The 15,688-nt window shown below is 40.4% G+C and overlaps 1 protein-coding gene across 6 annotated transcripts in view; it reads right to left on the bottom strand.

The window, feature by feature from the left end:
* Positions 1–15,461, bottom strand: part of GPBP1 (GC-rich promoter binding protein 1) — a 72,729-nt gene extending 57,268 nt beyond the window's left edge. For 2 of the 6 annotated variants that reach the window (XM_025448387.3, XM_025448391.3), the window contains exons 1-2: positions 15,061–15,262; positions 12,814–13,808 (exon numbers count right to left, since the gene is read on the bottom strand). The gene's annotated coding sequence lies outside the window, so the exon portion shown is untranslated. Of the gene's footprint in view, positions 1–12,799; positions 13,809–15,060; positions 15,263–15,353 lie in introns of those variants that run through there. The other 4 variants (XM_049102834.1, XM_025448388.3, XM_035713548.2 and 1 more) reach the window with 4 other exon arrangements.
* Between the last annotated feature and the right edge of the window lie 227 nt (positions 15,462–15,688).

Genomic DNA, 15,688 nt, shown 5'->3' with positions numbered 1-15,688 from the left:
TTGATTATGAAGCCAAAGATATATACTGAATAGACACAGAGACGCACATGTGTGCACACACACAATTAGCTAAACAATTTGCTTAGGGTTTTATAAGTATTATCTCATTTAGTGCTCAGTACATCCCCAGGAGATTGACGTAATCTCTTCTTCAAACAAGGTTTTTTTATAGGAGCACCTGGGTGGCTCCCTTGGTTAAGTGTTGGACTTTGGCTCAGGGTCATGATCTCAGGTTGTAGGATCGAACCCCCTACATCAGGCTCCCAACTCAGCTGGGGAGTCTGATTTTACCTCTCCCTCTGCTCCTCCCCTGCTCGTGAACACATGCTCTCTCAAATAGCTTTTTTTTTTTTTTTTACATCTTAACAACAACAAAAATCATGTTGGTTTTTTTTTTTAGATTTTATTTATTTACTCATGAGAGACACAGAGAAAGAGGGGCAGAGACACAGGCAGAGGGAGAAGCAGGCTCCATGCAAGGAACCCGATATAGGACTCAATCCTGAGACTCCAGGATCACGCCCTGGGCCGAAGGCAGGCACTAAACCGCTGAGCCACAGGCGTCACAAAAAAACAGGTTTTTATATAGACAAACGCATTTTCAAGTCCCCAGTGTCAGAGCACTCTTAAGTGGTAGGTGAAAATCTTTTTTTTTTTTTTTTTTTTTTTTATTATTTATGATAGGCACGCAGTGAGAGAGAGAGAGAGAGAGAGGCAGAGACACAGGCAGAGGGAGAAGCAGGCTCCATGCACCGGGAGCCCGACGTGGGATTCGATCCCGGGTCTCCAGGATCGCGCCCTGGGCCAAAGGCAGGCGCCACCCAGGGATCCCTGGTAGGTGAAATTCTTAACCACTATACACATACGTACTGTAAATAACTGAGATTATTTAGGTATTATTAGGTAGAGAGCTCACCTTATACAACATTTTAGCCTATAATAGCTATTTAAATCTCTAAACTCTGAGCTTAAGTTTTAGTTTCACCTGTTAGGTACTGACCTATAGCTACAAGGAGCCTTAAACAAAATACAGATCTTAATCTCCCAAACACATAAAAGAGATATAGTTTTGAGCTACCAACTGCAGTCATTAACTTGCTATCTACCAACATAAGCCAACTTAAGTCTCCAACAGACTGTCCTCTCAAACTGTCCTTGATGGTCCTAATTTAAAGGACTAAGTTGAAAACATTTTCACTCACTTTTTTCCCCACTTCCACAATGTCCCTGTAAGAAGGAATCATTTTAATGGAAGAAACCAAAGAGTAATTCATGTGAAAAATCTGAAAACTACCAGTTCACTTAGAAAAACAAAGGCAACCAAGTTACATAGGAAAAGTCCTTACGAAGTCCTATCAGCTGAATGCATTTTTCAAGTAGTTTTCAACCTAGCTAGTATTCCATGAAAATTATCTCATCACTCATTGTAACAGCCTCAAGTGTAGCATCCTTGTAGAGCTTTAATAAAAAGGCCCCTTATAAGAAACCTTTATCATGCTCCTCTTATACCTAAAGCAAGATCACACTGAGAAAATTTGTAATATCAAAAATAATTGAAACTCTGTGGCACAAACTTCCTTTTGTATCTCTGAGGAGCAAACATAAGGTTATGTTTCTTCTTCAAAAAAAGACACTAGGAGCCAAAAATTCTGTTCGCTCACTTATTTCAAAGTTACTCCTTGAAACCTAAAGTTTGTTTTATCTCTTTAAACCTGAGGACAATTTCACTAGGTTTTAACCCCTCCAGTTCAAACAAGGAAACACTTTATTTCTTTCAAAATTTTACTTTTATGTAATCTCCACATCCTACAGAAGGCTCGAACTCACAACCCTGAGATTAACAGTCACACTCTCTACTGACTGAGCCAGCCAGGCGCCTTAGTGTCCCTAAGGAATCCTTTTAAAGGCAAGGGTCATAATGAGTTAAGTCCTTATCAGGCAGTTCTTTCAGGAAGCTAACAGCAAATCCCAAGCAGGTCTTCTGCAAGTAGATTAGAAGCTCCTGTAACAAATTATTTAAATCTAGGCAGATAAAACAACTTTTAAATAATCTAACAAACCAAGTTATAAATAATCCCCTAAACACCAATAAAAAATAAATTTATTATTTAAAATAATAATAATAATAATCCCCTAATAAATTTTTCCTAGTCCCCAAACAGTTAAACTGCAGTTCTATAATAAAAATACCACTTGCACATACTCAATTCTGGGGGGAAACATTCATTAACCTAAATCATCTAAGATATTCATTCTTTTACTCTGCAGGTAACTACTAATATAACAAATAAATGAGACAAGGTCCCCCACCCTCAGAAGACTATATGAGTGAAAGTAAACCAAATAATTAAGAGACTGTACTTTGAAAGAAGTACTTAGAATAAACAAGAGAATCCAAAGGGTATATAGGAAGCAGGGTTGCCCACTTTACATAAAATGATTAGAGGGTCACCTAGAATGTAACACATAAACTAAAATTGAGCTAACAAAGGGAAAACAGAAGAAAGAGCAAGCATAACAGCCCCAAGACGGGAAGGAAAATGCATGGTGTGTTCAAGAAAGAAAGAAGAGGGCCAAAGGCAAATGGTTTAGGAAGACATTAAGGAAGACTGCAGAAAAATGAAGGGAACAAGTAATTCTTAAAGGCTATAGTCTGCATGTTATTCTTAGGTCCAGTGGGAACACCCTGCTCTGTGAATAATAAACTACAGAGGGGCAAGAAGAGCAGAGGAACAAAGTTACAAGACTACAGCAATAGTTCAGGTTACAGAGATGGTGGGGCTTGGACAAGTCCAATAGCAGTGGAATAAAAAAGTACTTACTTCAAACAGATTTGCTAAATGATTAGACAAGAGGAAAAGCAGAAATCAAAGGTTATTTCCAAGTTTTTTAGGTTGACTAGATGGACTGTACATCCATTTATTGAACTAGAAAAGAATGGAGAAAGTATGGAGCTAAAAAAGACTCAAGAGTGCAGTTTTGAACATATCAAATTTGTAAACTAAGTAGAGAGCTCAAGAATGCAGTTAAACTACAAGAGTAGAATATTAAATTACAAGAGTAGAATATGAGAAAGAGATCTGGATTGTAGATTTAGATTTGAGCTCAAATGCGTACCATAAACTATGGTATTATATCCCAGGTTACACAAATGTTGCCTCAGAAGAATGTAATGCATTATGTTTACATCAATTTTAAACATGCTATAAAATGCAATCTAAATGTACCTGGGTTTGGGGTGCCTGGGTGGCTCAGCAGTTGAGCATCTGCCTTCAACCCGGGGAGTGATCCTGGAGTCCCTGCATGAGTCCCACATCGGGCTCCCTGCATGGAGCCTGCTTTTCTCTCTGTCTGTATCTCTGCCTCTCTCTCTCATGAATAAATAAAATCTTAAAAAAAAAAAAAAAAGTATCTGCCTTTGGCTCAGGCTGCCATCCCAGGGTCCTGCTCAGCAGGGGCATCTGCTTCTCCCTCTGCCCCTCCTTCTCCCTGGTTTTCTCTTAAATAAAATCTCTCTTAAAAATAAATAAGTAGGGGATCCCTGGGTGGCTCAGCGGTTTAGCGCCTACCTTTGGCCCAGGGAACGATCCTGGAGTCCTGGGATTGAGTCCCGCATCAGGCTCCCGGCATGGAGCCTGCTTCTCCCTCTGCATGTGTCTCTGCCTCTCTCTCTCTCTCCCTGTGTCTCTCTGTCTCTCTCTCTATGCCAATCATGAGTAAATAAATAAAATATTTTAAAAAAATAAAAAATAAATAAAAATAAATAAGTAGGGCAGCCCCAGTGGCGCAGCGGTTTAGCACCGCCTGCAGCCCGGGGTGTGATCCTGGAGACCAGGGATCGAGTCCCACATCGGGCTCCCTGCATGGAGCCCGCTTCTCCCTCTGCCTGGGTCTCTGCCTCTGTGTGTGTCTCTATGAATAAATAAATGAAATTTAAAAATAAATAAATAAGTAAGTATACCTGGTTTCTGTTTAGTTCTGTCTTTTCAGTTTAATTTATCTCTGCTCCCCATCCAGTCTTCTCCCTCCTAGTTGATCATAATGGCCTTCAATCACTACTATCTACATGATGCAGCCATAACAGTACTGCTAAATAAAGTCTGTATCATTTTACAATTTCAAAACATTCAGCACTCATTATATTTTACTTGAGTCTAATGATAACCTTGTGAAGCAGGAAAAGAACCAGTTTTATTAGGGCAGGAATTAAGAGTCTTATAAACGCAGCCATGGCCATGATCAAATAGCTATTATTTACTAGAAGGGATGAAACCAAAATTCAAATTTAAGGATTCTATTTACTCTGCATTCACAGAACTTCAGAGCAGACCAACTGGAGGAGTTCAGGGATCTTATATTTTTGCCTTGCTACTAAATTAATGCTCAGTGCAAAGGAAACAGCAGGCATACAGTAGGCACTTAAACATCTTCTGAGGCAATGAACATCTTCTCTAGCAGACTAACACTCAAGAAATCCCAGAAACACTGGGGAATCAATGTTTTAAAGTCAGTAAAGTTGATAGTTTGTGCCCTCCTTTCTCATTTCCAAAATAGAAATATTGTCATTTAAAGTATATTCAAGTATAAATTAGATAATACCTAACATTTCAAATCACACAAAAGATTGCTCTATCAATTCAAGATGGCATTATTTTGCAACAGGTCTTACTTCACACAATTTCTCCTTTTTGTCCACATTTCCTATAAAAGATTTTAGAAAACAAAAGATGCCAACAAGACTTTAAAATAAAGCAGAGGGACGCCTGGGTGGCTCAGCAGTTGGGCATCTGCCTTTGGCTCAGGGCATGATCCCGGATTCCAGGATACAGTCCCACATCAGGCTCCCTGCGAGGAGCCTGCTTCTCCCTCTGCCTTTGTCTCTGCCTCTCTGTGTGTCTCTCATGATTAAATAAACCTTAAAAAAAATATATATATATATATACACACACATATACATATATATATATATATATATATATATATATATATGTATCATTGACAAGCATACCAGTAGTTCCACACATATGGGAAACAGATTTTCAACAGTTCTACAAAGCGACTCAATGGGAAACAAAGCCTTCTCAACAAATAGTACTGGGACAACTAGACATCATCTACAAATTTTTTTTATCTACAAATTAAAAAAAAAAAAAAGAAAGGAAAAAAAGAACCTCAACCCTTTGCTCACATGGCATGCAAAAAAATCACTCAAAATGCATCACAAACCTAAAAGGATAAGCTAAACTACAAAATTTCTATTGGAAAACAGGGGATCCTGTGACCTTGGGCAGAAAAAGATTTCTTAGGACACAAAAGAGCACACAGCAATCTTACTTCCACATTTAAAATGCCTGTTCTTCAAAACACACTATTAAGAAAATGATGGCAAACCACAGACGAGGAGAAATTATGTACAAAACATGTCTCATATACATGTACCCAATATATATAAATAATTCTTACAATTCAACAAGACAATCTCATCTTTTTTAAACAGGTAAAATAGGGCAGCCTGGGTGGCTCAGTGGTTTAGCGCCGCCTTCCACCCAGGGCATGACCCTGGAGACCCAGGACAGAGTCCCGCTTCAGGCTCCCTGCATGGGGCCTGCTTCTCCCTCTGCCTGTGTCTCTGCCTCTCTCTCTCTCTCTCTCTCTCTCTCTCTCTGTGTCTGTCATGAATAAATAAAATCTTTAAAATAAATGAATAAAAATAAAATACAGTTCTTCTTCTGCAGTATCCACACTTCAAATAATGTCCTATGTCGAGCAATTACCATACTTAACCGTGCAAAGAATGCTTCCCTCAAAGTTCTACTGGACAGCACTGCTCCAGAGTAAAATCTACTTAGAACACTAAGAAAATCCACCGTAACAGAAGAATTTAGAGCAGAATTCAAATCCTAACTTTGTCACTTACTGATGATCTTACATAAATTAATCTCAAAGTTTCTTAAATCATTCAATGGAAATAGCACTTATTTCACTTTCTAATCTAAAATACTGTAAACATTAATTATGAAGTGATACAAAAGTAATATACTTCTAAATGAGAATAAACCCATGTTAAGGGTATATTATAAAAAAAAAGTCATAACTATCTCACTAAGGAAAAGAAAAGTTAGTGGCTGGCTAATATATCTTCTCAGTCTTGAAACAGTAGTACTTCTACTTTCCTCATATTATCACCTTAAAAACTTTAACTATGAGCCATCAGAGTCTGAAGTCTAGGCTCTGGATATACATAATGCGTAGGTTCAGAAATATCACTTACTGGTTGTGTGACTTTGGTGACTTAAATCTCTGTGCTTTCATTTTTTCATTTGTAAAATAAGAACAGTAAGACATTCCCACCCACACCATCCATGAGCTTTAGTTAATTCACTTCAAGTTAAAAGGCACAGAACAGCCTGGCAACATGGTAAGCACTGATAAACAGTAGCTATCAAAATCTAGTCCTCCTGAGAGGTGTTGATTTCCAGAATACAAAAAGAACTCCTACAACTCAAATTTTAAAATGAGCAAAAGATTTAAATACACATCTTCAAAAAGATATAAAATGGTCAATAAGCAAATGAGAAGCCATCAGTAATCATTAGAGAAATGCAAATCAAAACCACAATGAGGGTATCTCTGGGTGGCTCAGCGGTTTAGCGCCTGCCTTTGGCCCAGGGCCCGATCCTGGAGTCCCCCGAGCGAGTCCCACGTCAGGCTCCCCACAAGGGGCCTGCTTCTCCCTCCTCCTGTGTCTCTGCCTCTATCTATCATCAATCAATCTTAAAAAAAAAAAAAAAAAACACAATGAGATACCACTTCACAACCATTAGGATGGCTATTACTAAAAACATCGACAACAAATAATGTTGGAAAGAATATGGATCAAGTGGAACCCATCCATGTGCACTGCTGGTAGGAAAAAGAGAATTACCGTATGAACCAGCAATTCCACTTCCAGTATGTACCCAAAAGAATTAAAAGCAGGAATTTAAAAAAAAAAAAAAAAAAAAAAAAAGGCAGGGATTCAAACAAGTTATTTGTACACCCATGTTCACTGCAACATTATTCATACTATCAAAAGTAGAAACAACCAAAATGTCGATTTACAGATAAGTGGATAAACATACGATACATAAAATGGATTATTCTTTTCTCTTAAAAAGGAAGGAATTTGATTCTACTATATGCTACAACATGGATGAACATGGAAGACAGTATGCAAGGTGAAATAAACCAGTTACAAAACAACAAATACTGCACAATTCCACTTATGCCAAGTACCTACAATAGTCTAACTCATCGAAATACAAAGTAGAATGGTGACTGCCAGGGGTGAGGGAGAGAGGAATGCAAAGTTAATGTTTAATGGGTACAGATAATTTCAGTTTGGGAAGATGAAAAAAGTTTTGGAGATGGAAGGTGGTGATGAATGCACAACAATGTGAATATACTCAATGCCACTTAAATATGTACTCAAAAATGGCTAAAATGGTAAATTTTGGGATTTTTTTAAAAAAAATTCTCTCATTCTACTGACTGAAAGGTTAGCAGGAAAGGAGAGGAAAAAAACCTTACCTCCAAAGCTCAGACTGTGGCTATAAAAGTATAAAGATTTAAATCTCCTATATTTATATAAACTTAGAATACACTTTCTTCTCTAAAGTTGTAACAGCCCAACCTACTAATTGTGAAGACTGGCTAATTCTAATTATGCTGACAACTACTGGTTGTGAACGATTACCTCCTACTGTGGTTCTGTAAAATGTCCACAAATTCTTTTGAGAAAAGATGAAACCTAACTATAATCCCTTGGTTTCAGGCTGGACTTCATGAATTGCTTGTAACAGAAAGAATGTGGCAGAAATGACTCCTGGAATAGGTCATAAAAGATATTCTACCTATCAGATCACTTGCCTTAGGAGCTGCAGTTGCCATGTTTTAAAGAAACTCGAGGAGGGGAGCCTGGCTGGCTCAGTGAATGTGACTTGGAGCCCCAAGATAAATGTAGACATTACTTTAAAAAAAAAAAACAAAAACAAAAACACACAACTCAATGAACTCAAAGGAGATCCACATACAGTAAGGGAGAGAGTCCTCCAGACAACAGCCAGCATCAAAGGCTGAGAGACCAAGGAGTACACCATCTCAAAAAGGATCCTCCAGCCCCAAACAATATCTATAGCCCTGGTAACCGTATTGGAGATTTTATGAAAGCCCTAGAGGGAGCCAGAACCACTTAGGTAAACTGTTGCCAAACTTCTGAACCACAGGTATCATGTGAGATAACAATTATTTTAAACGTATTAAGAAAATATTTGTACTCACTGGAAACTAATTTCTTTTATTACAATGCATATGTAAAGATAAAGAGAACTTCCTGACAATTTCTCAGTTTTTTTTTTTTGGCGGGGGGGAGGGAGCAGCCCTGGTGGCTCAGCGGTTTAGCGCCGCCTTTGACCCGGGCCCTGATCCTGGAGACCCGGGATCAAGTCCCATGTTGGGCTCCCTGCATGGAGCCTGCTTCTCCCTCTACCTGCGTCTCTGCCCCGCCCCCCCCCCACCTCTCTTTCTCTCTCTCATGAATAAATAAAATCTTTTAAAAATATTTTTTTTCAGCTTAATTTTTTTTAAGTAGGCTCCATGCCCATCATAGAGCCCAACACAGAGCTTGAACTCACCACCCTGAGATTAAGACCTGAGCTGAGGGGTACCTAGGTGGCTCATCGAGTTAGGCATCAGACTCCTTTCAGCTCAGGGCATCATCTCAGGGTTGTAAGATGGAACTCAGCGTGGAGCTTGCTTTGAAGTCTCTCTCCACCTCTGCCCCTCCCGCTCTCCCCTCCCTCTCTCTCCAAAAAAAAATAAATAAATAAAAACAAAACCCACCACACCTAAGGTAAGATCCAGAGTCAGACACATATCAACTGCCACTCAGGCACCCCTCAGTTTAAGAATTTCTTAAAGTGTATTTGCAAGTTCTGAGTTTTAAAGGAAACAGTACATATTTAACAATTTTAAAACTTTTTCTGACTAAAAGTAAGTACAGAAAAAACCTTTTTAAAAGGTTTCAAAAAATATAAACTATAAATTGAATTTAAGGGCAGAAAATGAAACACCAAAACATGGCACTCACCAAACTGTGAACAGAAAGATGACTCAAGAACAAGAAAATGAGTAGGATACCTCGTATAAAAAGATGCAGAAGCTAGCAATTACTTGAAAGGATATAGAGCAAAAGCCCTTGTAACTATTCTGCTGGGTGTGGCAGCTAACAAAAAAGGTTTCAGGTAAAACCGAAAAACCTCCAACCACAAAAGTTTTATCAGTAACACTAACATTGTTTCTCATGAGGTTCCTGTTCAAAGTAATGGACCCGCTCCCCAGAAAAATATGTAAGCATCCCCAAAATGACCTATTTTAGAGAATTCTCAAACCACTGTTTCCCACACCCACCTACATAGCCAAAAAAAATCAAAAAACCCTTAGGAAACCCTGACATATAAAACATTTAAAAAGAGGGAGAAGGGGACAAGGAATACATCTCTTTCCAACCTGGTCCCCCTAAACATGCCAAATCTACCACCCTAAGTATGGGCTGCTAAAGTAACAAAACCACTGTACTTTATATTTCTGGCCACATAAGAGACTATGGAGAAAAAGAGAAAGCAGCTAAAAGGCAGAGATGAGTTAGTTGGTTACTTTCTTAGTGAAGGACCAAGCTAGATAATAAATAAACTGGAAATGGGGAGGGGCAGAGCATGAATGGGTTTCAGGTGATGCCATTAACAGAAACAAGAGGAGAAACAACTTCAGACTATGACAAATACTGATTTGACATCTATTAATCAGAATCTTAAAATACTGGAAGTTAGAATAAAATGTTACACACGTATTAATTACACTTCACAATTAACATAAAGCCTTCATATAAAATTATTTCCATTAGTTTTATGGAATGCTAACACCAAAGATGTTGGGTAAATACACATGGGTCACTAAGCCCTTTTTTAGATCTTCCAAACCCTAAACCAAAATCTCCTAACTCCCAGACATTTCTACATCACTATCCTTACCTGGATCAAAATTGCTATCTAAACATTTTTGCCAAAAATAAAACAACAACAACAACAAAAAGTTAGTTATATCCAAGTCATTATCTGGCCTGTTTAGATTGTATCCTCATCTGCTAACTCCACTCTCAGAGTAGAAGTTCCCATCCCTATTTCCGGTGTACCTCTCTAAATTTCGTTTTTTCTTTTTCTGCTCACTACTGTTACTTCCTTACTATTCCTCCCCTTACTCCGTTCTCAAGTGTCAGGAGCTTTTAGCACAAAATAAATCTATGGACCTATCTCAGTTCAAAACCAGAGAAAAAGTAAATCAAAGCTGACATGCATTTAGCTTCATATGTGTGCAAAGAGGATGTGGGTGTATAAGACAGGAATACAACCTGAAACTACACTTTAATTTTAGCTAAGTTCTACCAGATAAGTTACTAACAAATAGCAACACCAACAATACCTTCTACTTTCAGCTTAACTCCAAGTTCCACTAGTAATGAGTACTAATCAAAGAGAAACAGTATATGAGATGAAAAAACAAAAATACCAGAGATAATGTCAAATAGAATGAATTAATGAAGTATAATTCACAAGAAAGCAGTATAGCATAGTGATTAATATGGAGCCCAATGGGACACCTGGGTGGCTCAGCAGTAGAGCATCTGCCTTCAGCTCAGGGCATGATCTTGGGGTCCATGACTGGATCGAGTCCTGCCTGCACTGGGCTCCCCGAGAGGAGCCTGCTTCTCCCTCTGCCTCTCTCTCTCTCTCTCTCTGTCTCTTTCATGAATAAATAAATATAATCTTTAAAAAAAAAAAAAAAAAAAGAATATGGAGCCCAAGATTCCTACCCTAATCTAGATCCTAACCAAGTTACTTTCTCCCAGTCTCAATCTCCCAAAAATCTTAAGTTTTCTCACCTATACAACTTAGTTAAGACCACTTTCTTCACAGAATTATTCTAAAAACTAAAGTATACAATGTAAAGTCCACAGCAAAGTAAGTGACACAGTAATCACCTACAAATGTTAATTACTATGGTTATAGTTTTTAGACCTGTAGTCTAAACCACAGATTTTAAAAAATGGAGTAGAGAAGAAAGAAGTGAGGGGTGGGGGGTGGGGAGAGGCAGCCCAGCAATTGTTTCAATTACCATTGCTATCTGTTTTGATGCCAAGAACATATTTATCAAAACATTCAAGTAAGTAACTCTGTCCTCGAGCAATTGCCGCTAGCAAAGTTCACCAATGTTAAGCTATTCAAAGATTATAAAGTTAATTCTTAAAAACTGTTTCTCGATTATCTTTATCCTGATACCACAGCTCTGAGTAATGATCAAGAGGAATAATTTAAAGGAAAATAATCAAATAATGTTCCTTTCAGTGAAAAAACATTTCCACTTCAACTTTTTAATCACATTTAAAACGCATATTCCTAGAAGAGTAACTTGAAAACCCATTGAGAGATGCATAAAATAGCATATTCTCTGAAGCAAGAAGGCAGAGAATGGTCCCACCATTTTTTAATATAAATCAACGTGGAACCTCAATTAGAAGTACTACACACAGCTCTGACAGACAAAACACAAACAAGCCAGTCTATTTTAACAGAGAATTACTGAATTCTAATCTCAATTTTAGATCAGAAAATGTTTTATTTGGATACCATTCTTCTGGACTCTACTATCTCTTATGCTCTAAGTGAAATAATTCAATAGCACAGCAAAAAAAGGTCTGTTTTGAAACAAATGAGCAACTGACAAGTTATAAAGCCATCTTGGCAAAATGTTCAAAACTACATTCTTTTACCTCAGAATGCTGATTAAATGAAAAATTCTAATTTTAGCTACACATACATATTCACTAATAGTAACGGTCTGAAAAATAAATATAAGTGAGTTTTTAAATAACAAACATTCCTATGCCTAGGAGTCACTGAAAAACCAGATAATAACTAATGGTCACTAAAAACACTATTATTCCATACTGAAAAATGTAATAATTATTAAAATATAGTTCTCACTCGTCAAAGGATCTCTATTACAGCAATACTTCCAGCTTTTTTTTTTTTTTTTTTTAAGATTTTATCTATTTATTCATGAGAAACACAGAGAGACAGGCAGAGACAGAAGGAGAAGCAGGCTCCCCACAAGGAGCCTGATGCAGGGACCTGATCCCGGGACTGGGATCATGACCTGAGCCAAAGGCGCTCAACCACCCAAGTGGCCCTACTTCCAACTTCTTAAACAAGTTTTGTTTATAAACTTAAGCCAGCATAACCTTCCAAAAAGAAAATATATCAAGTTATTTAAAAGAATTATGAATTATTGTGAATCAGGTTTAAAAACCAAGCCATGTTATAATTTACTCTAAACTACCTAAATAAATTGCAACACTAAACTCCCATTAGAAAGCAGCCTAAACTCACATTTATAAAATATAAACTGGCTAGCAAGACACATAAAATATGTTTTTTCCTTTTCCCAATCTGTGAAGCTATAAAAATTAAGATGAATAATGACCACAGGGATTTCATTTACTTCAGAAGCACAAAAAAGGTAACATAGGGACTGTTTGATCTGAAATATTCTTAACTCTTTCGGCATTTCAATCCACTTAATGGTAGTCTTCACACCGTTCAGGAAACTGAAGCCAAGCAGTATTATTCCAAGAAACTGAAAGGCTTCCAACATAGGATAAACTTGACTCTCATTACAGTTTACAAATGAGTATTTGTTTGCTCACCATGTAATACTTACAAATTCCAAAAGGACTGCACAGGAAGGTGTTGGGTTTTTCTCTGTAATCTTTATGTTTTCCAGTTTGTTTTTTTATTTTGTATCCTCTGAAATAATATCCAAGTTCTTTGAAGATACTTAACCTATGACTATTTGACATAGAGTTACTTCAAGTCAGCTACCCATACTTCTGTTTTAAAGTTTTCATATGGCTATCTCCAGAATTAGCCAAGTTCCTTGGATTTAAGATTTTAAAGTCTTCTTTATTATTCCATGTACTTGTCACTGTTGTATTTATCCACTCCAGATGAAATATCCAATTTATGAGCCAAAAAGCAAAAACAAAAAGAAAATTTCACATCTGAAGAGCATTCCTAAATATCAGCATATAGAGAGACATACAGCTATCTCAATACTACCACGCTGCTGGAAAACTGCAACATCTTAAATTTCCACGTAAATAAAAGATAAAATGAAAAAAACTCTGGATTCTTTCAATGTCTTCATTTAGAAAAGTTGTCCCATTGTGACATGAAAAGGGCTGAGGTCAAAATTTCCTAAAACTTTTAATAAAGGTAAAAATAAACTGCCATGAAACTTCAGCAATATTTAAACAGTAATTTGAAACTGCTGAAACTACTCAGTACACAAATCAAACATATCTTACAGTTTTGGCTGAAGAACAACTACAGGAGAGGGGTGGGGGTTGGGGGGGGAAGGGGAAAAAAACAAAAAACAAAAAACAAAACAAACAAAAAAAACCAGCTGAAATAATTTAACCAGTTATATAATCCGTTTGAACCAAAATACTGAAGAAATGCCTGGGTCTCTTTAAGTAGCTTGTAGAATTGTTCACTACTACAAATTGACTTCAGAGATGGTTCTTGCCACTTTTAATAAACTTCTGGGGCAAAATTATCCAAAAACATTGTAATCCCAAAATGGCCACTTCAAATATCCGGGGCCTTTTACACAAAACCTAGAAGATGATCTTCATATATGAGTAATTCGATCACCTGTAAAAGTCACACACACAAAAAAAACAAACAAACCTTAAATTACACAATGAATTTTAATTTTGAGCTAAAAATTAACCCCCACCTCCAAGAGTCAACTTCTGGAGAGAAATTCACTTCTACGAAATTATACTGGGGTCTGAAAGCAGCTTTGCCCAAGCAATCGCCCCCAAAACAGTCTGCTGTATGAAAAAGACTTTAGACGGAGAGGGAAAGGTAGGAGAGGCTATTACCGAGACCAGAAGTGAGCTCAACTGGGAAGGGGGTGCGGATATAATACAAGGAGATTATATAAACCTTCCTATAGTTTTCGAGTAAGATTTAAGACCATGAAACCGGCCCAGAATCTTATAAAAGACCACCTCTATTTTCAATTCTCTGGGCCCAGAGAAATGGAACAGGCAGGTGTGGGGCCAGGAGCATCAAATGCAACTTAAGAGAAAAGGGGCTACGAAGAGAGGACGCTCTCTCTGAGGCAGAATGCCTGAAAGGAGAGAGACCTTTCCCCGACTGAGGGTAGAAAGTAAGGAGGTGAGACGTGGGGCAGGAACATCGCTTCAGTTCGCCTGAGGGGGAGACTTGCCCGGCTCCCGAGGGCGGCTGTGGGGTCAGGGTGTCGGTCCCCGATTTCCTCGAATTAAGAAAACAGGTTTCCCCCGGCACCGAGGGGGCGGAAGGGGCCACGCCGTCCTCGGGAATCACAGGAGGAGCGGCGCTCCCCGCAAACACAAGCGGTCCCGTCAGGCCCCAAAGGACTCCGGGGACCTGGCAGCGGCGAGTCCGGGGCACCGCCACGGCCGCGGACCCGGCGAGGCGGAGCGCGCGGGCGCGCTACTGAGGAAACGCCGAAGGCCACAACTCGGCCTCGACTCCCCCGGCCCGCGGAGAGGAGCAGGAGTGCCACAGGAGGCGGGCGCGTGCGGAAGGCCGGGGGGAGAAGACCCGGCCGGGGGCGGCGGGCCCGCTCTCAGCCTCCGCCGAGCAGCCCCCAGCCGCCAAGCCTAAGCCGCCCACCCCCTCCCCACGGCCGCCGCCCCCACTCCGCCGGGGCCGAGTCGGTACCCGGAGGGGCGCCGCGGCGCCGGCCGGCCGTCTCTCTCCCTGCTCTCCGCCACCCCCCACGCCGCGTCCGCGGGCAGCCTCACACCTCGCGCCGCCAACGCCGCTCCCGACCCCCTCAAACCCCGACGCCGACAGGGGCGCCCCCCTTCGTCCCCCAGACTCCAGCGCGGAGCACCGGGGACGGCGTTACCTTCTGCCACACCAGAGGTGCCTCTGGCCTGGGGGTGCCGCTGCGCTCGATCCCGGGAGGAGGTTTTCGGTACTTTGAATAATCCCCTTTTGCCGCTTTTCCCTCCCCCACAACCAGTCTCAGTCCCAAAATGGCGCCGACCCGATCCGCAATGTTCTGGGTCAAGTCTCGCGAGATCGTGGAAGGTGGCGAGGCGGGGAAGGAACTAGAGGGGTTGAGGAGAAGGGAGGGGAAAGGCGGGGCGAGGAAAAGGAGGAGGGAGAAAGGGTGTGGAAGAAGCGGTGCGAACGAACCTACGGGGCGGGGCAGCAGGAGGAGCGCCTCCACCAGAGAACCTTCTGGCCCAAGCAACCGCTCACGCCCCGGCCGGAAAAGCTCCGCCCTCTACGTCGGGCGGCGGGGTGGGGGGAGGGGAACAGGGCGTGGCCACGTCTAGGGGCGGGGCGTCGAGGAAGCCCCGGAGGCAGGGGCGCGTGGGGGGCGGTGGCTCCGCGCAGTGACGTCAGGAGCAGCTGGAGTCGGGGATTACCCCCTGCTGCTGACGTGAGGACTGTGAACAATCGGGAACGTTCGGTGGAAGGGGGAATTCCCCGCCGCTCGCTCTGGAGCCCCCTCCCCCCGCCCCTCC

The sequence above is a fragment of the Canis lupus genome, chromosome 2 (genome assembly GCF_003254725.2).
Source record: "Canis lupus dingo isolate Sandy chromosome 2, ASM325472v2, whole genome shotgun sequence".
In the NCBI taxonomy this organism is placed as follows: domain Eukaryota; kingdom Metazoa; phylum Chordata; class Mammalia; order Carnivora; family Canidae; genus Canis; species Canis lupus.
Note: the sequence above shows the minus strand (reverse complement) of the source record. Positions and strands in the feature narration are given on the sequence as shown.